Consider the following 22,611-nt stretch of genomic DNA (forward strand, 5'->3'; position numbering starts at 1 on the left):
AGCCATGTCAGTGTTTTGCATGTGCCATTTAATCGTGGGGTTGCCGTGAATGGGGGGGGGGGAGGGACACATTGCTCTGTTTCTGGACTTTCTTCTTAATTTATGGATTACCATCACCTGTGCTTAAACACCTTTCTTATCAATTACCCTGTTTAAAACAGGTGATGACAATCATAAATTAAGCTGGAAGTCCACAACCCAGCGTTACAGCTCCAGACACACTTTGAGTGACAGATGTAGCCAAATATATAAGAGATAGTGTCCCCCCTTAAAAGCTGCAGGATATACCAGTGGTGCCCATGTATATACCAGTGTCCCCCCTTAGTGGCTGCAGTATATACCAGTGTGCCCATGTATATACCAGTGTCCACCTTAGCTGCTATAGTATATACCAGTGCCCATGTATATACCAGTGTCCCCCCTTAGTGACTGCAGTATATCAATGCCCATGTATATATACCAGTGTGCCCATGTGGTGTTATATGCCCGTGTAAGTGGCTTCAGTATATACTAGTGTGCATATATATTATATGTCCCCCCTTAGCGGCTGCCTGTCATCCCTGTCTCCCCCGCCCTCCGCCTGCTGCATGTCATCAGTCTCCCCCTCCCAGCATCTCCTCTCTCCTCCCCCCGGAGCTGGCCGTGCACTGTACCCTCCTGTACGCCCGCTGCCCTGTCTGCTCAAACCCGGTCACCCAGCCTGCTGCTGCCTGCGCCCGGTGAGTACAATGAGCCCCAGCGCACGTCCCGGGCCCCGGTGACAGTGGGCGCCCCCCTGGCACTGCCATGTCTCCTCTGCCCATTGTTCTGCCCGGCCTCGCCTGTGCCAGGCAGCTACATGCATGGCCGCGGTCACCCATCCTCTGCAGTGCCGGCTGCCGGGAACATCACTCTGTACATTGTCGCAATTTCCCCCCCACAGCATCTGCGCTGTCAGCCCGGGGGGAGATGATTCATTGCTGGTGCTGCTGTGTATAGCGGCTCTTCCCAAAAGTCTGTACCCCACCCATCCTGTACCCTCACCCGTATTCCTGCCCATGTGTGGGGTGAGCTCAGCGTGTCTGTGGGCACTGTTACATTGTATCCTGTGTTATTGTGTCTAGTTATTGTCATGCTTACATTTACTGTTACTGTTATAATATTGCTGTACTCAGTTATACCCCACAGTAGGGCACCATTCCACCTGCCCCATGTCCACAGTCCACAGTTCCACCTGCCCCGTGTCCACAGCCCACAGGGGACCATTTCACCTGCCCCATATCCACAGCCCACAGTGGATCATTCAACTTTCCCCATGTCCACAGGGGGACCATTCCACCTGCCCCGTGTCCACAGTCCACTGGGGACAGTTCTACCTGCCCCGTGTCCACAGCCCACAGGGGACCGTTTCGCCTGCCCCATGTCCACAGCCCACAGAGGACCGTTTCACCTGCCCTGTGTCCACAGCCCACAGGGGACCATTCCACCTGCCCCGTGTCCACAGCCCCGTGTCCACAGCCCCAGGTCCACAGCTCACAGGGGATCATTCCACCTGCCCCATGTCCACAGACCACTGGGGACAGTTCCACCTGCCCCATGTCCACAGTCCACAGGGGACCATTCCACCTGCCCCGTGTCCACAGCCCACAGGGGACCATTCCACCTGCCCTGTGTCCACAGTCCACAGGGGACCATTCTACATGCCCCGTGTCCACATCTCGCAGGAAACCATTCTGCCTGCGCCATGTCCACAGCCCACAGGGGACCATTCCACCTGCCCCGTGTCCACAGCCCAGAGGGGACCATTCCACCTGCCCCGTGTCCATAGCTTGCAGGGAACCATTCCACCTGCGCCGTGTCTACAGCCTGCAGGAAACCATTCTATCTGCGCCATGTCCACAGTCCACAGGGGACCTTTCCACCTACCCCGTGTCCACAGCCCACAGGGCACCATTCTACATCCCCTGCATTCACAGCCCACATTGGACCATTTCACCTGCCTTGTATCCACAGCCCACAGGGGACCATTCTACCTGCCCTGTGTCCACAGCCCACAAAGAACCATTCTATCTGCCCTGTGTCTACAGCCACAGGGAACCATTTTCACCTGCCCTGTGTCAACAGCCCACAGGGGAACATTCCACTTCCCCTGTATCCACAGCCCACAGGGAAACATTTCACCTGCCCCATGTCTACAGCCACAGGGAACCATTTTCACCTGCCCTGTGTCCACAGTCCGGGCCATAGGGGACTATTCTACCTACCCTGATTCCACAGCCCACAGGGGATCATTCCACCTCTCCTGTGTTCACAGCACACAGGGCACCATTGCACCTGACCCATGTACACAGCTCAGAGGGAACCATTCCACCTGCCTCGTGTCTACAGCCATAGGGAACCATTGTACCTGCCCTGTGTCCACAGCCCATGGGGGATCATTCCAACTGCCCCCTGTCCACAGCCCACGGGGGGCCACTCCACCTCCCTGTGTCCACAGCACACAAGGGACCATTCTACCTGCCCCGTGTCCACATCCCACGGGGGACCATTCCACCTGCCCCATGTCCACAACCCATGCGGGACCATTCCAACTGCCCCGTGTCCACAGCCCACAGGGAACCATTCCACCTGCCTTGTGTCCACAGAACACAGGGGGCCATTCCACCTCCTCTGTGTCCACAGCCCACAGGGGACCATTCTACCTGCCCCATATCTACAGCCCACAGGGGACTATTCTACCTGCCCTGTGTCCAAGTGATTATTTGGAATTTCATGTGCACTATGTGTATGGTTACATGCTATGTGCACTGTATGTTACATTCTATGTGCAGTGTGTGTGTGGTAACATACTATGTGCAGTGTATATGCTATGTGCAATTCATGTTACATGTGCAGTGAATGTTACATGCTATGTGCGCTGTGTGTAGTGTTATATGCTATGTGCAGTGTATGTTACATGCCAGGTACAGTTTGTGTATGGTTACATGCTATGTGCACTGTGTGTTACTGCAGCTGGGAGTCTGTGTACTGGAGCTGTCACTATTCCTGTGCAATACTTATTTGTACACACTGTATCTGTAAATGATACACACAATATTGCTAATGATATTTTTGCGCACTATACCGTTAGTACATGTAGTCATATATTCTTGGCCGCTTAACAATATTGTTAATGATCAGTGTGTACGCTCTATATCGCTTGTCCTGGGGAGGCAGGCAGCTCAAGTGAAAATTGTAAACAATATTGTTCATAGACAATCACATAAACTGGGTACACACTACTAGATGATAAGCTCCACAAGTGATATCGTTTTCAGGATTTCACTTGAAGTCCCGGGCATACACACTGAACAATTATTAACAATATCGTCCAATGACGACACCCGGCCCAGGCTTAGAACACTCAATATTGACCCTATAGTTTAGGCGGCTGGCGGGCAGCGTTTCAATGACCTGCAAAGCAACAACCAGAATCACCCCCATAGTGTGTACATACCTTCAGGAGTTCTGTATGCCGTCCAGGGTATTTCAGAGTCATGGCGCCCTCTAGTGCAGCGCTGTGTAATACAACCTCCTCCCAGCAGCTATTGAAGAGCCTGTGACTTATTGTAGCAGCAAGTATACTGTATATCAGTAATGTAAACAATGCTATTTCTCAGCAGGAACCAGCAGGAACTCAGTTCCTGAACCTTTTATTAAATAGGACATCATCAAGAACTTATACGTTTTATTTTAAAGTCCCCTATGAGTGCTTTTGTTTCTAAATACAGTATATACATTGGCAGCACGGATGGTGTAATGGTTAATTACTGCCTCACAGCACTGAGGTCATGGGTTCGATCCCCAGCATGGGCCTAACTGTGTGGAGTTTGTATATTCTCCCTGTGCTTGCTTGGGGGGTACTCTGGTTTCCTCCCACAATCCAAAGATATACAGGTAGGTTAATTGGCTCATGTGGTAGGGAATATAGATTGTAAGCTCCACTGGGGCAGGGACTGATGTGAATGTTCAAATATTCTCTGTAAAGTGCTGTGGAATATGTATGCGCTATATAAGAAACTGTTAATGATAAAATAATAATACATCTCTCTCTCTTTCTCTCTCTATATATATATTTATTTCATCAACCCACCCCCATAAAAGTAGGGGTTGTCAGATCACCGACCTGTTTGAGAGTTAGGGGGGTATTTGTGAGGGATAAAGTACCAACCAATCAGCTCCCAACTGTCATTTCTCAAACACAGACAGATAAATGGTGTCCGAATCAGTTCCTGTCATGTGCTTGAAAGATTGGCCGGAGCACCCATTATCATTCTTAATGAGCGATATCCAGAATTTCACTCATTGATGAATCTGTCCAACAGCATGTAGCGTGGCAATTAGGAGCTGATTGGCTGGTACTTTATCTCTTACAATTTTATCTCTCCCGAGCTTTGGTAAATGCCCTCCCTTACAGTACTATAGTTGGAGTCCTGAATTCACACACTCCATCTGTCAGTGGGAGCTATGCCAATGAAGACCCCCCCACACACACACACACATGCAGCACTCACACACACACAGATGCAACACACACACAGATGCAGCACACACACTCATACTCACACGTACACAACAAAGAATCTAGCACGATCCGCCTTGCAGAACATTGCTCAGCTACAACACTACAGAACTTCTTATACTTAAAAGCCAACGATCCCCACAAGACTGGAACTGTGGAAGTCTGAAATCACTGTATTCCACAGCACCGCTCCATTCCCAGACACAATATACTACAGTAGCCTGTCCCAGATGTCCTAAGTTATTCCCACCTCAGCATATAACGGGTTTAGCCAAAATATGTTACCTCAGTCAGGATGGTAATGACCAGTGGTGGATCCAGGGGTGGGGCTGAAGTACAAGTAAGAATTCAAGGAGGGGATAAACACCAACTGCCAGTGAGTCACTTTGAAGTGGCAGTTGATGGCAGTTTGTGTGGCTTCCCTATTTGAATTTTGAATTAGACATAGACACAAAAAACTCATGTTGATCTTTTTCATGTCGACCGTTTGCACGCCTGCATTTTTCTTAGCACTCCTGCCCGGTTTCCACCCCCAGATGCCTACTTCTTGTCAATCTCCTTGCGAATGGCATGCTTATAGAAAAAGTTGCAGGATGGACTTGCACATGCCTACTATGGGCCGTACATATGTGCAGTGTATCGATTATCAGCTTACACGCGAATTCGCAACTGTGTGATTAGGTCTAAATCCTTGGGCCCTTATGTCCTAACTCCGAGACGCATGCAGATACACAATACAGGACTCTCAGGGGTTTGCTAGCAATAACATTTGTGACTTAATGTCCAGTAAACCAGAACGTGACACAATATGGAGACATTCACAGTGAGTTACAGGACTGTTGATGAGAATACGCGTTATGGCTCTCGTACTGTACAGTAACTGTGGAATCGTCTTTCTCCTATCACAAAACTTTCCGACCCCCCCCCCCCCACCTCAGTGTTTCCTGATAACTCACCACTTCAGGCACTTACCAAATTCCTGACCCAGCTTGTGATCCCTTAGGCTGCTCTATCCAATTACTGCTATCTACACGGAGCGTGAATATCCCCTGACTGTCGTCAGAGTGTTCTCTGTGACTATAACCCCCCCCCCCCTGGCTTCCGGCTCCCGGCTCCGGGCATCACAGGGACGGGCTCTTTTCGGAGCCCTGTCCCTTCGCCGGCCAGATGATAAATCCCGGCGTATTGCAGGATACCTCAATGCGATGTCCGGCGATGTCACCACGCCGGCATCGCTCTCTAATGATAAATGCGCCCCTAAGTCATGTCGCCCCACAAAGCTCTTTTTCCCATTACAACCTAGCGGTACTGTCATGAAATGTTGCACTTACCCAATATCCCCCAACTGTCCTATATTGGCGGGATGGTGTGACACGCTACAACTTCATGTGTGTCCCTGTATAAATAGCCTCCATTTGTGTTATACAGCCCTTCCAGTGACGCGACTAGATAGTGCCAGGCGTCTTTTTTGCAACATCTTCAGATAAAAAGTGTCTTATTTGAAATCCTGAACAAATAGGATGCACAAGCAGCTAGTGCTGATTAAAATAATATGCAGCATGCCTATATGCAGGGGGTTATTCTGGTTCACTCACAAAGGCAGATTCACTCTTAGATCGACAATACCATGTGCACTGCAGGTGAGGCAGATGTAACGTGCAGAGATAGATAGATTTCGGTGGGGTTTGTACTTCAAACATATCTATGTTGCAGTGTAAAAATAAAGCAGCCAGTATTTACCCTGCACAGAAGCAAAATTACTCACCCAAATCTAACTTTCTATGCTCATGTTACATCAGCCCCACCTGCAGTGCATATGGTATTGTACATCTGAGAGTGAATTTGCCTTTGCGAGTGAACCAGAATAACCCCTTCAGTCTGTGACTGCGGCTGTATTCGCATACAAAATGCTATGCTACTGTTTTCCAGGAAAACCCTGTAATGTTTCATTTTTCAGACAGATGTAGCAGCAGTCACACACTGAAGATAGGCAATATAGCATGTCCTTTTAATCAGCAAAAACTGCTTGTGCGTCCTATTCACTCAATTTTCGAAGTAAGGAGCACAAAAACTGTCAGGCGTTGAGTCACACGGAGCTCACGCATTATGTATAATGCGACGTGTATCACATGGGGGATAGATAAATGTGGACACAGTAGGGTCTGTGAGGACATTTCCATGGAGTGCAGGAGCCTCACCCCCTACCATTGTATGTTTGTCAGTTCAAGATTGTCTTATGGTGACAGTGGTTGGGCTGGTACTTTCCTGGCTCACCCTCAAATAACTGGGCCTGGATCGCTGTGAAGCTGAGTGTCAGGAACCGTATTTTCTTAACCCTTTGAGTGCCAACATCTCTGTGAGAGAAGCGCAAAATATCCATTAAAAACGCCAGCGTCACTCGAATTTGTTAAATAGAAATTAAAATTAAAAAAAGTTGTGTAAAAACTGTTTTTTTCCTATATAAGTTAACATTACAGGTCATTATGATGAATAAAAATGTTTGCTTGGCAATTTTCACACCTATTCAAAGGGTTAATAAATATTAGGGATAAATAACTTTTTGCTGTATTTAGTTATATTGGGGCCTTCATATTGATGTACAAAAAAAAGCACAAAAATCAGGTGTGATAACTGTAAATCCATTTTTGGAGTATGATATAAACTGTTTCTTAGCATCATGTCTAAACTAAATTGTGAAAAATTAAAATAGTTTGTTCTCACCTATTTTATATTTAGTCGTCAGCCAGATTGCAGCTGCAGTGTTCCCATGAACAATTTATTGACATACATATCATCGGTTTATATACAGCCTATAAATCAGTGTCATAGGGCCGTATTCAATTCTAAAGTGACAGGAGATCGCGGGGCGATATTCAACTGATGTTTTATCCTTTCTTATCGCACTCATTAGGAGTCCTCCCACACAAAAGAAATTGATTGGTCGGAGAACGTAGTGCTTAGATGACCGCCTTCCGAATGGCGTAAGACCCAGCCCGGTGTGAAGGATGACCATATGGCAATAACCTTCACATATGTGTGAATGGAGTAAGCCCGCCTCAAATTTTGGACCGGGTCTCAGTCGGGTTTTAGTTGGGATTTGAAAGGGGCTTACATGTTCCGGGTAAAGTGTCAGCTCTTCAGACTAGCTTATTGTACAGTGTGCTTCCTCTTAGAATGGTGCCATTTATTAACACATTTCATGAATGCACAGTTCTGTAACCTTTTCAGTTTTGCCAAGACAAATCTAAAATATGGTGAAATTCGTTATTATCACATTAGGTCAAATTTACTAAAATGAGAATCGACTTTTACTTATTTAGAACCGTGATTGGTTGCTCATAGCAACAACGATCCCATGTGAAATAGAACTCCCACCAAATAGCATGATAAGTATGATTATTTTTATTTTTCATTTGCACTTATCATGCAAATAAAATAACTGTGATCTGTGCAATCCCTAATATTTATCTGAGGCAGCGGAGCCTGGTAATATTGTGCCGGAGGATCAAGGGATCACGTAGCGCCGTGCTAAGCCAGTCACTTAGGAGACGCACAAGCCAGCCCTTGCATGGGCAGCGGAAGCGTAGATGAGGGAGAATGAAAACAAAGGCACATGTAATATTGCAAGTATTGTAGACAAATAAGAGAAATAAAATAAGTGAATCTTTAAACATAGAGAAACCTTTTCCATTCAGAAGTGAAAGGTGGTGAATGCTAATATTGGGGGCAATTGCCATATGGAATAAAACCCTATTGCCAGTACAGTATTTCTCCCTTGTATACACAGGCTTTTCAAGATACATATGTTATCCCGGCGCTTAGGATGCCGCCTGTCAAGAGAAGTAACCCACTGCCAGTCAGTTTGGAATGGCAGTTGGTGGTAGTTGCTTTGCTTCCTTATTTGAATTTTGAACTGCACTGCTGCCTCCCCTGACCTTAACCCTCTCCCACTATACCCCTTAAGGGTTGTACACACGGAGCGATTTTAACGAAGAATTTTGACTAAGTGATTTGACTAGATACAACAGCGATTTTGACTAAGCGATTTTGTCTATGGGCGATTTTGACTATACCGGAATTAACATACTTGATTGGTATTCATTGCAAATCGCCTAGTGAATATCTCCCTCAGCAGTGAACACCAGCAATTTTGACTAGACAGCCAGCAATTATAGGACAATTTGTCTAACCTTGACAGCGATCTTTACTAACCTTCTAAGCAATTTTGACTCTAGTCAAAATCGCTTAGAAGGATTGCTCCATGTGTACACCCCTTTACACTCCTTTGCAGCAGCCTAACCCTAACCCTCCCCCACCACGCAGCCTGATTTACCGACTAAATCTACCATCCAGCCATCTAACGCTAACCCCTCCCCCCAGTCCTCCCCACCCCTCAGCCTAACCCTCAGTCCTCCAATAGTGCTTAAACCTAACACCTCCCATCCCCGGCCTGACCCTAACCCTCCCTGGCATACTTAAGGTTTGGATATCCGGTTCCGGTATTCTGGCATCTGCATCAAGAAAGTTTTCTCGTGGTATACTGACGTGGTATACTGACCGTCGGGATGCTGTCCACATCACGGTTCATCAGTTTGCATTATAGGGCTGATAAATCAGTAGCTGTGCTTTCATCCTAGCATAGAAAGTTTGCTGTTTTAGTAGACACAACGCATTTCATTGGTCTGACTCAGAATTTTCCACTTACTGCTTGGCCGCAATAACCTGGGCTTCTATCACATTAGCTGATACATAAATTCAGTCATAAGTAATGGATGAATAATGAGCTGAGAATCCCCCGCACCCACCCACATCGTCGTTTGTGCTTTATAACAAGGTTTTATAAACCCACCTTTATGTCCTGGTTGGCTTCTGTTTCTGATGAGATTGTTATGGAGACTGGGAGTTGTTTTTCAGATTTCTACATGCCTTAGGGTCTGATACACCTAATCGGTCAGTGGCGCTGTTGTGTAGTGTTGTCATCTCGCTGTGCATTGTGATGTTTTCTAAATCTTTACTGTAACACTTCAGTTTTCATTACAGTCTATATATGTGTGTTACTGTTTTGCCATGTATATCTATATGTGGTTGTACTGTATAACACTGATCGTACAGTGCATAAAGAGTTAGATTTGGGTGAGGTATTTTGTTTCTGTGCAGGGTGAATAATGGCTGCTTTCAGTGGCGGTTTTTACCTATGGGCTGCAGGGCTGCAGCCCCCCCAGGTAAAATCTGCCACTGTCTCTGCCTAAAGTGAAGCCAGATGCAGGCAGTGACCAGGGATGGCAGCGGAGGGGGGGGGGGGGGGGGGGGGGGGGGGGGGGGGCGCATTGCGGCAGCCATCCCCCTCCATAATGGTAAGAACCTCCACTGGCTGCTTTATTCTTACAGTACAATTTAGATTACAAACCTACTGTTCCCGCTAGACTGTTTTAGCGGGGAACTGCGCCCTGAACGATTTTTAAAGGGTAAAATGCCTCTCTAGCAGCGCCTCGCTAAAAGACCCTGCCTCCGACCCCATCGGTGTGACCGGAGAAGCCGTAGATGCCGATTCCCGGTGCTTCCATGGCAGTGCAGGGCCTTTGGAGGGGCCGGGCCCACCCCCTTCATTGACGGCGGCGTCTGGAGCCGCCCCTTTTTGTGACGGCATGGCCTGGACATGTGACATTGGCGGCCCGGGATCGTCCACAACAATGACGGCGGTGGACCCGGTCCGCCCCCCTTACGCTGCCCCCTTGCAGCGGCGCCCTGCCCGCCCCGGTTCCTAAAACTATATATAATATGTGTGTGTGTGTATACACATATAGCCTTGGAGAGTGAAAAACTTGAGAGCCAATCAACACCTAATTGCCATGTTACAGGCTTTGGTGGATATCTAATTAGGTGCACCGAAACATCCGGAGCGAAAAATGGGAGTTTTTCGCAATTTTTTAAATATTTCACTTTTATGGCGTATCATCGCCTGTAAGAAAATAATAAATTTTTTGTGCAAAACCATACAGGTCCAGTCAAACCTGTGTCTTCACTGCCGCAGTCTCAAACAGTCCTCACTTATCAGGGACTTAGCTTTGCCTACCTGAGACTGGTGAACCAAGATCCCAGATAAGCTGGTTTTAATGCTGGCTTATCAGGACTTATAGGACAGCCCCCAGCCTATCACCTGGGCAGCTATTCCACCATCAGGAACAATGACCTCCTGCACTGGGAACACTTATATCAGAAGGCCACAGGTGCTGCTAACCAAACCAACCCTGATCACATCAGTTAGAAAACCTGGACTGGATCTCATTTTCCTGATGCTACAGCTGCTGCTCTAAAACCTGGCCTGGATTTTCCACATTATCCTCACATTGAAATATGCTGTTTCTGCCACAATATACAGAGTTTCACGGAATTTCCATCACGTCCCCTGCCCACGGGAGAGTAGAGGGGTCTCCCGGGTATCCCTCACTTTCCCAGTGCGGTGGGCAATGTGGGAACTTGCAGATGCGATTTGCGGTGAATTGTAGCATCCTAGCCTCACAATCTGCAGCACAACGTGGAATTATACAGCGACGGACATAGCACAATGATGGTACTACCATCAGGATGCACCCCTCCTGAGGAGAGAAATGTCAGCAAGTATGTATGTCAATATGACAGACTAGACCTGCTCTTGCCAGACTGCTGCCATAATACAGAATGCAGGGTGGCAGTGTGGGTAGTCTCCTGGAGAAGGGAGCACTTGTTTTGCAGAACATATTAGAGTGCTCGGAGAGGCGCGGCCCCACCACACCTCACAGATCCGTTCTACGCGGTATTGCAGAATTAATTGGAAGGAAATTACTCATATCCTGAGAGCTGCAGAGGTCTGAGCATCATTTAGTAATATGGAGTATGGTGTTACAGCTCCTTACTATAAACTCTCACTTCAAATGTATAAGGAGACCACAGCACAGGGAAAGTGATCGTTTACAGAGAAAACATTGGAAGCTAACGTAAGAGGTATTTATTCATAGCATGTGAGGTGGTCGTTGCTGTGGGCAACCAATAAGATACAATCTATTATCTTCTACAGGGCGTTAGATAAATAAGAAGTCTGATTGGTTGCCCATAGCAACATCCCATCTGAAATAAAACTCTCATCTTGGTAAACCCCTCAGTCAGCACGGATCTGTAATAGCCTGTGATGTTAAAAAACCCATGCCAGGAATGTCCTTTTACATGTGTAGCATATTTACATGCAATGAGAAATAACTGAAAGACTGTTTCCATTCATCCACAAGGTGTATTTTCATCTCCCTTAGGATGATGAAATCGAAACCTGTTACATCTGCCCCACCTGCAGCGCTGCATGGTTTTGTCAATCTGCAAAAATTGCAGCCTTGCTCACTGATCTGAATCAAGCCCAGAGTGAATGCATGTATACTGTATATGTTCCAGGCTCCAGACGAAAGCAGCCCCATAGAGCAGGTGTATAAATTCTGCAGCAGCAGTCTCCTTGGTGGAGCCAGGAGGCCCCATTGCAAACCCCTTGAGCAACACTGCACCTGGGCTGCAGTTTAGTTGGCCATGCATTGTCATTTTTCTGAGCATCCCTTTTCCCCATCAGGGCCGGGGCACTCTCCATGGCACCATAGTGCTTTTATGATCTTTTGCCTCCTCACAAAACTAGACACTTGGTATTTTATGCCCTACCATGCACTACGGTGTGGTAGGACAATAGAATAGTGTGCCAAGCACAGCGAGCCATGTGAGGGGATGTGGTACACTAATACAGTGTCCATGTTGGCTGTGTTGACATTTGGGACATACTGTCAACCTTCCCATTGTTGACCTAACAATTGTGTTGACTTTCAGACCATGTCGACCTTACCCATGTCAACCTACTTCAGGTGGCATGTTGACCTAATGTTGGTCAACCCAATGACCCCATACCCTCCCGTTGCGAGTGGTGTGACATTGCAACTCGCATTATGATTGCCTTGTCCCTTGCTGCATGATGTCACAGTTTGCACCATCAGAGGCCTAGGGTGGGAGTGGGTGGGGGGAGTGGACAAGGGTGGGGGTTACTACCCAAAATTTGGTACTCTACCAGTAGCAAGTATTCCGGTCGCAATTTGGAAAGTTTCTTCCTAGTGTAGAAATCATTGGACTGTGTCCTGGCAGCATCTGAGCATTAATCAGCTTCTAATATTTGTTTAGTAAGTTATTAACCTGACAAATGACTTTGTAAACGAGTGATATTATTCTTCCCGCTGCAATCTTATCTGAGTATGGAGAAGGAAATCGCGGTAACAATGTTGGGTGATAATCTCTATAAATAAAGGTGACACGCTAAATCTAGTTTTTATCTAGCTATATCTATATTAGTAAATCTCACAGGACTCTGGCTGCGGAGTACCGCTGGTGGAATTCCCTGTATCCTGTATCCGAATAGCTGACATTAAATTTACTAAAATGGGAGTTCTACTAAAGACGGGATGTGGTGTTTTTCCTGCTTGCTACGCATGGCGTCTATCGTGTAATATGATGTCTAGTAGACTCTAGTGTGTACCCATCTTAATGCATTTCCACCAATCGCCAGCTTCCTCTGGGTCATTTACTGTATTTAACAGGTTTAACCCCTTCCTGACAGAGCCAGTTTTTGCGTTCCTGACAGAGCCCTTTTTTTCAAATCTGACATGTATCACTTAAGTGGGGATAACTTTTTTTTGCTTTTACTTATCCCAGTGATTTTGAGATTGTTTTTTCGTGACACATTGTACTTCAAATTAGTGGTAAATTTGGGTCGATACAGTCTGTGTTTTTTTGTGAAAAATACCAAAATGTCGTAAAAAAATGGAAAATTTAGCAATTTGCAAAATGTTAAATTTTCTGCTTGTGAGACAAATAATCATACCACTCAAAATAGTTAATAACTAACATAGACCATATGTCTACTTTATGTTTCCATCATTATTTCAACTTCCTTTTAATTTTTTTGGACACTATGAGGCTTACAATATGAATAGCAAATTCTCAAATTTTCAAGAAAATTTCAAACACTGATTTTTTTAGGGACCAGTTCAGTTCTGATGTGACTTTGAGGGACTTGTATGTGAGACACCCCCATAAATGATACCATTTCAAAAACTGCACCCCTCACAGTATTCAAAACAGCATTTTGGAAGTTTGTTAACCCTTTAGGTGTTTCACAGGAATTAAAACAAAGTGTAGGTGAAATTTCAAAATTTCATTTTTTTTGCAGATTTGCAATTTTAATACATTTTTCTAAGGAACACAGTACATTTTACTAGAGAAATGTGACTAAAAATTGATTCCCCCAATTCTTTTGTTTTCATAAATATCCTATATGTGGCCCTAGTGTGCACGTTGACCAAACCACAGGCTTCATAATAGAAGGAGCACCTACTTGATTTTGGAGCCTCCTTTTTATGAGATTATTTTTTAGGCACCATGTAGGTTTCTAGGCACCATAAGATGCTAAAATTTAGGAACCCCCCCACAAGTGACCCCATTTTGCAAACTACACCCCTCAGGGAATTCATCTAGGGGTATAGTGTACATTTCAAACCCCCAGGGGTTTCACCAATTGTGGTACAACTGGGCAGTGAAAATGAAAAATTAAATTTTTTACACAAAAATGCAGTTCTGGCTCAAAATTTTTCATTTTCAGAAGGTATGAAGGAGAAAAAGCACCCCAAAATCTGTGCCCCAATTTCTCCCGAGTACGGCAATGCCTCACATGTGACCAAAAAATACCATTTGGGTGCATGGCAGGACTCAGAAAGGAAGGAGTGATTTTTGGATTTTGCAGCTCAGATTCTGGTGGAATGTTGGTCGGTGCTATGTTGCATTTGCAAGACCCCCCAAGCACCAATACAGTGGAACCCCCCCACAAGTGACCCCATTTTGCAAACTACACCCCTCAGGGAATTCATCTAGGGGTATAGTGTACATTTCAAACCCCCAGGGGTTTCACCAATTTTGATACAACTGGGCAGTGAAAATGAAAAATTACATTTTTTTACACAAAAATGCAGTTCTGGCTCAAAATTTTTCATTTTCATAAGGTATGAAGGAGAAAAAGCACCCCAAAATCTGTGCCCCAATTTCTCCCGAGTATGGCAATGCCTCATATGTAACCAAAAAATACCAGTTGGGTGCATGGCAGGACTCAGAAAGGAAGGAGTGATTTTTGGTGGTGGAATGTTGGTGGGTGCTATGTCGCATTAGCAAGACCCCCAAAGCACCAATACAGTGGAACCCCCCCACAAGTGACCCCATTTTGCAAACTACACCCCTCAGGGAATTCATCTAGGGGTATAGTGTACATTTCAAACCCCCAGGGGTTTCACCAATTTTGATACAACTGGGCAGTGAAAATGAAAAATTACATTTTTTTACACAAAAATGCAGTTCTGGCTCAAAATTTTTCATTTTCAGAAGGTATGAAGGAGAAAAAGCACCCCAAAATCTGTGCCCCAATTTCTCCCGAGTACGGCAATGCCTCACATGTGACCAAAAAATACCATTTGGGTGCATGGCAGGACTCAGAAGGGAAGGAGTGATTTTTGGATTTTGCAGCTCAGATTCTGGTGGAATTTTGGTGGGTGCTATGTCGCATTAGCAAGACCCCCCAAGAACCAATACAGTGGAACCCCCCCACAAGTGACCCCATTTTGCAAACTACACCCCTCAGGGAATTCATCTAGGTGTACATTTCAAACCCCCAGGGGTTTCACCAATTTTGATACAACTGGGCTGTGCAAATGCAAAATTACATTTTTTACACAAAAATGCAGTTCTGGCTTAAAATTTTTCATTTTCACAAGGAATGAAGGAGACAAAGCACCCCAAAATCTGTGCCCCAATTTCTCCCGAGTACGGCAATGCCTCACATGTGACCAAAAAATACCATTTGGGTGCATGGCAGGACTCAGAAAGGAAGGAGTGATTTTTGGATTTTGCAGCTCAGATTCTGGTGGAATGTTGGTGGGTGCTATGTTGCATTAGCAAGACCCCCCAAGCACCAATACAGTGGAACCCCCCCACAAGTGACCCCATTTTGCAAACTACACCCCTCAGGGAATTCATCTAGGGGTATAGTGTACATTTCAAACCCCCAGGGGTTTCACCAATTTTTATACAACTGGGCAGTGAAAATGAAAAATTACATTTTTTTACACAAAAATGCAGTTCTGGCTCAAAATTTTTCATTTTCATAAGGTATGAAGGAGAAAAAGCACCCCAAAATCTGTGCCCCAATTTCTCCCGAGTATGGCAATGCCTCATATGTGACCAAAAAATACCAGTTGGGTGCATGGCAGGACTCAGAAGGGAAGGAGTGATTTTTGGTGGTGGAATGTTGGTGGGTGCTATGTCGCATTAGCAAGACCCCCAAAGCACCAATACAGTGGAACCCCCCCACAAGTGACCCCATTTTGCAAACTACACCCCTCAGGGAATTCATCTAGGGGTATAGTGTACATTTCAAACCCCCAGGGGTTTCACCAATTTTGATACAACTGGGCAGTGAAAATGAAAAATTACATTTTTTTACACAAAAATGCAGTTCTGGCTCAAAATTTTTCATTTTCAGAAGGTATGAAGGAGAAAAAGCACCCCAAGATCTGTGCCCCAATTTCTCCCGAGTACGGCAATGCCTCACATGTGACCAAAAAATACCATTTGGGTGCATGGCAGGACTCAGAAGGGAAGGAGTGATTTTTGGATTTTGCAGCTCAGATTCTGGTGGAATTTTGGTGGGTGCTATGTCGCATTAGCAAGACCCCCCAAGCACCAATACAGTGGAACCCCCCCACAAGTGACCCCATTTTGCAAACTACACCCCTCAGGGAATTCATCTAGGGGTATAGTGTACATTTCAAACCCCCAGGGGTTTCACCAATTTTGATACAACTGGGCTGTGCAAATGCAAAATTACATTTTTTACACAAAAATGCAGTTCTGGCTCAAGATTTTTCATTTTCACAAGGAATGAAGGAGACAAAGCACCCCAAAATCTGTGCCCCAATTTCTCCCGAGTACGGCAATGCCTCACATGTGACCAAAAAATACCATTTGGGTGCATGGCAGGACTCAGAAAGGAAGGAGTGATTTTTGGATTTTGCAGCTCAGATTCTGGTGGAATGTTGGTGGGTGCTATGTTGCATTAGCAAGACCCCCCAAGCACCAATACAGTGAAACCCCCCCACAAGTGACCCCATTTTGCAAACTAAACCCCTCAGGGAATTCATCTAGGGGTATAGTGTACATTTCAAACCCCCAGGGGTTTCACCAATTTTGATACAACTGGGCAGTGAAAATGAAAAATTACATTTTTTTACACAAAAATGCAGTTCTGGCTCAAAATTTTTCATTTTCATAAGGTATGAAGGAGAAAAAGCACCCCAAAATCTGTGCCCCAATTTCTCCCGAGTATGGCAATGCCTCATATGTGACCAAAAAATACCAGTTGGGTGCATGGCAGGACTCAGAAGGGAAGGAGTGATTTTTGGTGGTGGAATGTTGGTGGGTGCTATGTCGCATTAGCAAGACCCCCAAAGCACCAATACAGTGGAACCCCCCCACAAGTGACCCCATTTTGCAAACTACACCCCTCAGGGAATTCATCTAGGGGTATAGTGTACATTTCAAACCCCCAGGGGTTTCACCAATTTTGATACAACTGGGCAGTGAAAATGAAAAATTACATTTTTTTACACAAAAATGCAGTTCTGGCTCAAAATTTTTCATTTTCAGAAGGTATGAAGGAGAAAAAGCACCCCAAAATCTGTGCCCCAATTTCTTCCGAGTACGGCAATGCCTCATGTGTGACCAAAAAGTGGCAGGACTCAGAAGGGAAGGAGTGATATTTGGATTTTGCAGCACAAATTCTGGTGGAATGTTGGTGGGTGCTATGTCGCATTAGCAAGACCCCCAAAGCACCAATACAGTGGAACCCCCCCACAAGTGACCCCATTTTGCAAACTACACCCCTCAGGGAATTCATCTAGGGGTATAGTGTACATTTCAAACCCCCAGGGGTTTCACCAATTGTGGTACAACTGGGCAGTGAAAATGAAAAATTACATTTTTTTACACAAAAATGCAGTTCTGGCTCAAAATTTTTCATTTTCAGAAGGTATGAAGGAGATAAAGCACCCCAAAATCTGTGCCCCAATTTCTCCCGAGTATGGCAATGCCTCATATGTGACCAAAAAATACCAGTTGGGTGCATGGCAGGAATCAGAAGGGAAGGAGTGATTTTTGGATTTTGCAGCTCAGATTCTGGTGGAATGTTGGTGGGTGCTATGTGGCATTAGCAAGACCCCCGAAGCACGGTGAAATGATAAACCTAATAATCCATAGATGTGTGGTATATTTTAAAACACTCCTTTATACATAGGCCGGGTTTGTCGGGGCAAGTTTCACAGTGGAAAATAGTTTCCTTTCTTATTCCCTTTTTATAGCAAACTTTGCACCTTTTTTGTGTCCTGCCCTTTCTTGCAGTGGAGGGGATTTCGTTCGGAAAATGCTGCCCTGGTACAATACGGGGGCCAGTACTAGAAGTACTGAGGCCCTCTGCCTGCTGGTTCCCAAATACTAGGCCCTTTATGACTTCCTCTTGAAAGTGCATAAATGTCCCCCTCTGGCCGGTAGAACGGAATAGCACGTAAGCGTTATACAGTGCCATCTGGATGATATACACGGCCAGCTTCTTGTACCAGATTTTTGTTTTCCGCAGGGCACTGTACGGCTTCAGTACCTGATCTGAAAGATCCACTCCGCCCATGTACCTATTGTAATCCAGGATACAATTAGGTTTTGAGGTGTGGGTACTGGTACCTCGTACAGGGACGGAGGTGGTACTGTCTCCGTGAATTGTTGTCAGTATAAGGACATCCCTCTTGTCCTTATATTTGACCAACAACATATTTTCGGTGCATATTCCCCTGCTTTCACCCCTTCTCATTACTTGGGCAATGTGCGTTTTTGGGAGGCCTCTTTGGTTCTTGCGCACAGTACCGCAAGCTGCTGTACCTCTTGAACCAAGGGCCTTAAACAGGGGGATGCTAGTGTAAAAGTTATCCACATAGAGGTGATAACCTTTATCCAGGAAGGGGTGCACTAAATCCCAGACAATTTTTCCACTAACACCTACGAGGGAGGGGGGGCATTCTGGCGGTTCAATTCTTGAATCCTTCCCTTCATATACCCTAAACCTGTGAGTGTACCCTGAGGTGCTTTCACACAGCTTATACATTTTTATGCCATACCTTGCCCTCTTACTGGGAAGGTACTGGCGGAATTTAACCCTTCCTTTAAAATGTATAAGGGACTCGTCTATGCAAATGAATTTATCTGGGATGAACATCTCTTCAAATTTGGCACTGAAATGATCAATGACCGGCCTGACTTTGAATAGCCGGTCAAAGGTGGGATCATCTCTGGGTGGGCACTGTGCATTATCGTTGTAATGCAAAAATTTAAGGATCGTCTCAAATCGAGCCCGGGGCATGGCCATACGGTAAAATGGGGTGCTGTACAGAACATCTGTACTCCAATATTGCCTAATTTCTGGCTTTTTTACTATGCCCATATGAAACACCAGACCCCAAAACGTCATCATCTCTACTGCATCTACAGGGGTCCACCTAGCAAATGATGACGTGGGGTTTTGAGCAATAAACTGCTGGGCATATAAATTAGTTTGGTCCACCATTAAATTTATAAAATCATCAGAGAAAAATAATTTGAAAAAGTCAATTTCTCTGAGACCTGTGGAATCAAATTGGATTCCTGGCATGGCCAAAAACTCAGGAACCTGGGGCTCAAAATTGTCTGGTGGTGGGGTCCATACGAGATCAATTATTGGGGGGTGGGTCTCAGCTGCTCTACGGGGGCGTCTTTGAGGGGGTCCCTCATCACCAGAGGAGGAAGAGGAGCTTAAGACGAATCCTTCAAATTCCCCGCTTGCATCACTGGCTGTGTCAGAGTCAGAGGCAAGCATGGCATATGCCTCCTCCGCTGAATACATTCTTCTGGATGACTGGGATGACATTTGGGATGACATTTGGGATGCCATTTTTATTTTTGTGTTACTGGTAGTGAAATGTTTCAACACGTGTATAGTGTAGGGGGGGGGTACAAACTTTATTTCAACCCGGGGGGTATGTAGTGTGTAGTGTGTATGTAGTGCAGAAAAAAAAAATACTTTATACAAAAAAAAAAAAATTGAAGGGGTTAAAAAAAATAAAATTGAAGGGGTTAAAAAAAAAAATTGAAGGGGTTAAAAAAAAAAAAAAAGGTCCTGCGCCAAAAATTGAGCACAGATGTTGGTCAGTAACGTCCGTCACTGAACAGCGCTCAAAGGCAACAGGAATTTGATCAAAAAAAAAAAAAAAAAATAGATCAACCCTGTGCCGAAAAAGATGATCAGTGATGTACGTCACTGATCAGCGCACAGTGGCCACAGGACACCCACAAAATCACAGTGTGTGTAAAAAAAAAATTAAAAAAAGACCCCACAGCACCCACAAAAAAAAAAAAGGTGATCAGTGATGCGACACTGATTACCAGTGAGGGGCAGCAGGTGCACAACCTTTGGTGCAACTGACAGTGCAACTGGCAGGTATATATAAAAAAAAAAAACCTCTGCACCCTCAAAAAGTTGCTGATCACCTCAGATATAGTGATCAGCACAAAAGGCGGGGGCAGCAGACACAAAATTTAGCACTCTCTATCACTCTCTGTCACTATCTCTCTCTATCTCTCTATCTCTCACTATCTATCACTCTATGACACTGCAGCAGCAGCACTGACAGTTATATATATGAAAAATAACCCCTGCACCCCCAAAAAGTTGCTGGGGGTGCACAAAAGGGGGGCAGCAGACACAAAATATAGCAGTCTCTATCACTCTCTGTCACTATCTCTCTCTATCTCTCTATCTCTCTATCTCTCACTATCTATCACTCTATGACACTGCAGCAGCAGCACTGACAGGTATATATATATATATATATATAAAAAAAACCCTGCGCCCCCAAAAAGTTGCTGATCAGTTAATTTATACTGATCAGCACAAAAGGGGGGGCAGCAGTTATATAAAAAATATATAGCACAATCTGTCACTATCTCTCTATCTCTCTCTATCTCTCTCTCTCTATCTCTCTCTATCTCTCTCTATCTCTCTCTATCTCTCTATCTATAACTCTATTACACTGCAGCAGCACAAAATATAGCACTCTCTGTCACTAGGCCTCTCTATCTCTCTCTATCTCTCTCTCTCTATCTCTCTATCTAATAACTCGCAGCAGCACAACACAGCACAACACAGCACAGGATGTCACAAGAGGAAGCAAGATCCAGGCAGTGATCAGGTAAGTATTTAGCAAGTTTCTGGTCAGTAAATGGCGACAGCTGGGCACGGTGACCGCACTGCACGCTATTCCAGACCGGAATGGCGTCTGCAGTGCAGTCACCGTTAGTTTAAACCCCCCTCCATGGCTGTGATTGGTCCGTCGGTCCGACGAACCAATCACGGCCTTTGGGGGCGGGCGGGGTGAGGTGGGGTGACACCAGTGTCACCCTTACACCCCGCGGTGATTGGTGCTGTACTTTACAGCACCAATCACCTCCGATCCCGTGTCACCGGCGAACGTTATTCGCCGGTGACACAGAAAACGCTGTGAATGGCTGTTCACACTGAACAGCCAATCACAGCGATCGCCGACGGGGGGGGCGGCATCGCAGACCCCCCTGGGCATGCAGGGACATGTCTGCTGTCAGGGACAGCAGACATCGTCCCTCTGTCACTGCGTCTCTAGACGCAGTGACAGTTTGAAGTCATGACGTATATATACGTCATGTGTCGGGAAGTACTTCCCGGCCATGACGTATATATACGTCAAATGTCGGGAAGGGGTTAAGCAGCCATTCAGTTAATCTTAGATAATCATTTGGAACGGAAATGTTCACATTAGGATTCCTACAGTGCGCTGATGCTCACATTATTCAGAAAACATTGATGTGGAAAAGAATATGTATAAAAGTTGAGATATCTGAGCGTATCTACCGGTTACCAGCAATTCCGTCTACCCATGTCATTTGTGACCCCTATGCTCATTGTTATGTGTGATGGTAAAGAAGTTTCATCATTATAAGGTCAGACAGGCTTACAGCTGTACTGTGGAGTTCTCTTTCACATTCTGGTTGACTCTTGGTCAAATCAATGGGGGTAATTCAGGCCTGACTGCATGACCAGCATTCAGGTAGACACTGGGCTTTTGTCACATCAGAAGGGTGCAAGCAGAAATTGTTACCCCTATAGGGCACAACAATTGTATTGTATTGGCCGTATTAGGGTAAAAATTGAATTGCTCCATTGGATGCCAACCCCCCAAAATCAATTGTATTCCCCTATGCCTGGATTACAGTTAAGGCCCACACATACTGGGCGACTTTGAGCTGAAAGCAGCTCGTTGTACTCATCTGAGCTACTTTCAGCTTAAAAGCCGGCCAGTATGTACGGAACAGCAATGAGGGGTGAGTGCTGATGCATGCTCTCGCATCATCGCTGCCCCGACCATTTATCTGCTGGTATTACCAGAAGATGAGCAGCGGAGTGGACGGCTCTCCATAGCATCCTGCTATGGAAAGCCATCCCACCCTGGGGAAAATTGGTAAAACGGGTGAAAAATTAATTACTCATTGTGCGTTTTTTATCCCAGTGATTTTCCCCATCATCTCTCACCAAACACACTGGGCAAAAAAAACCACAGTGTGTATGGACCTTTAGATTATTCATAAATGGTTTTCATACAAGCATTTGGTGCTGAAATTTGTTATTCTTCAATATGTATAGATTTGTTCAATGAGTGGTGAATAAATGTGCAGATCCTTATGCAAAGATTGTACCCTTAGCGGTGCCATGGTTTTGGGTGTAGTGGGGACCTTTTCCCAAAAGGAATTGTGTTTCAAATTAAATTGGCAGGGTTAAAATTTTATTTATCTGGATAGAATAGTACTTTCAGGTGAATTTATGAGGCTCTATCTACATATAATTCAGAATATAAAACACTGGT

The 22,611-nt window shown here is 45.3% G+C and overlaps 1 protein-coding gene across 3 annotated transcripts in view; it reads left to right on the top strand.

Annotated features, from left to right (window-relative positions):
* Positions 1 to 591: 591 nt before the first annotated feature.
* Positions 592 to 22,611, top strand: part of LOC146042687 (CMP-N-acetylneuraminate-beta-galactosamide-alpha-2,3-sialyltransferase 4-like) — a 158,431-nt gene continuing 136,411 nt past the window's right edge. For 2 of the 3 annotated variants that reach the window (XM_083162824.1, XM_083162823.1), the window contains exon 1: positions 592 to 719. The gene's annotated coding sequence lies outside the window, so the exon portion shown is untranslated. The remainder of the gene's footprint in view (positions 720 to 22,611) is intronic. The other variant, XM_083162826.1, reaches the window with a different exon arrangement.

The sequence above is a fragment of the Crinia signifera genome, chromosome 19 (assembly GCF_055691185.1).
Source record: "Crinia signifera chromosome 19, ASM5569118v1, whole genome shotgun sequence".
NCBI lineage: Eukaryota > Metazoa > Chordata > Amphibia > Anura > Myobatrachidae > Crinia > Crinia signifera.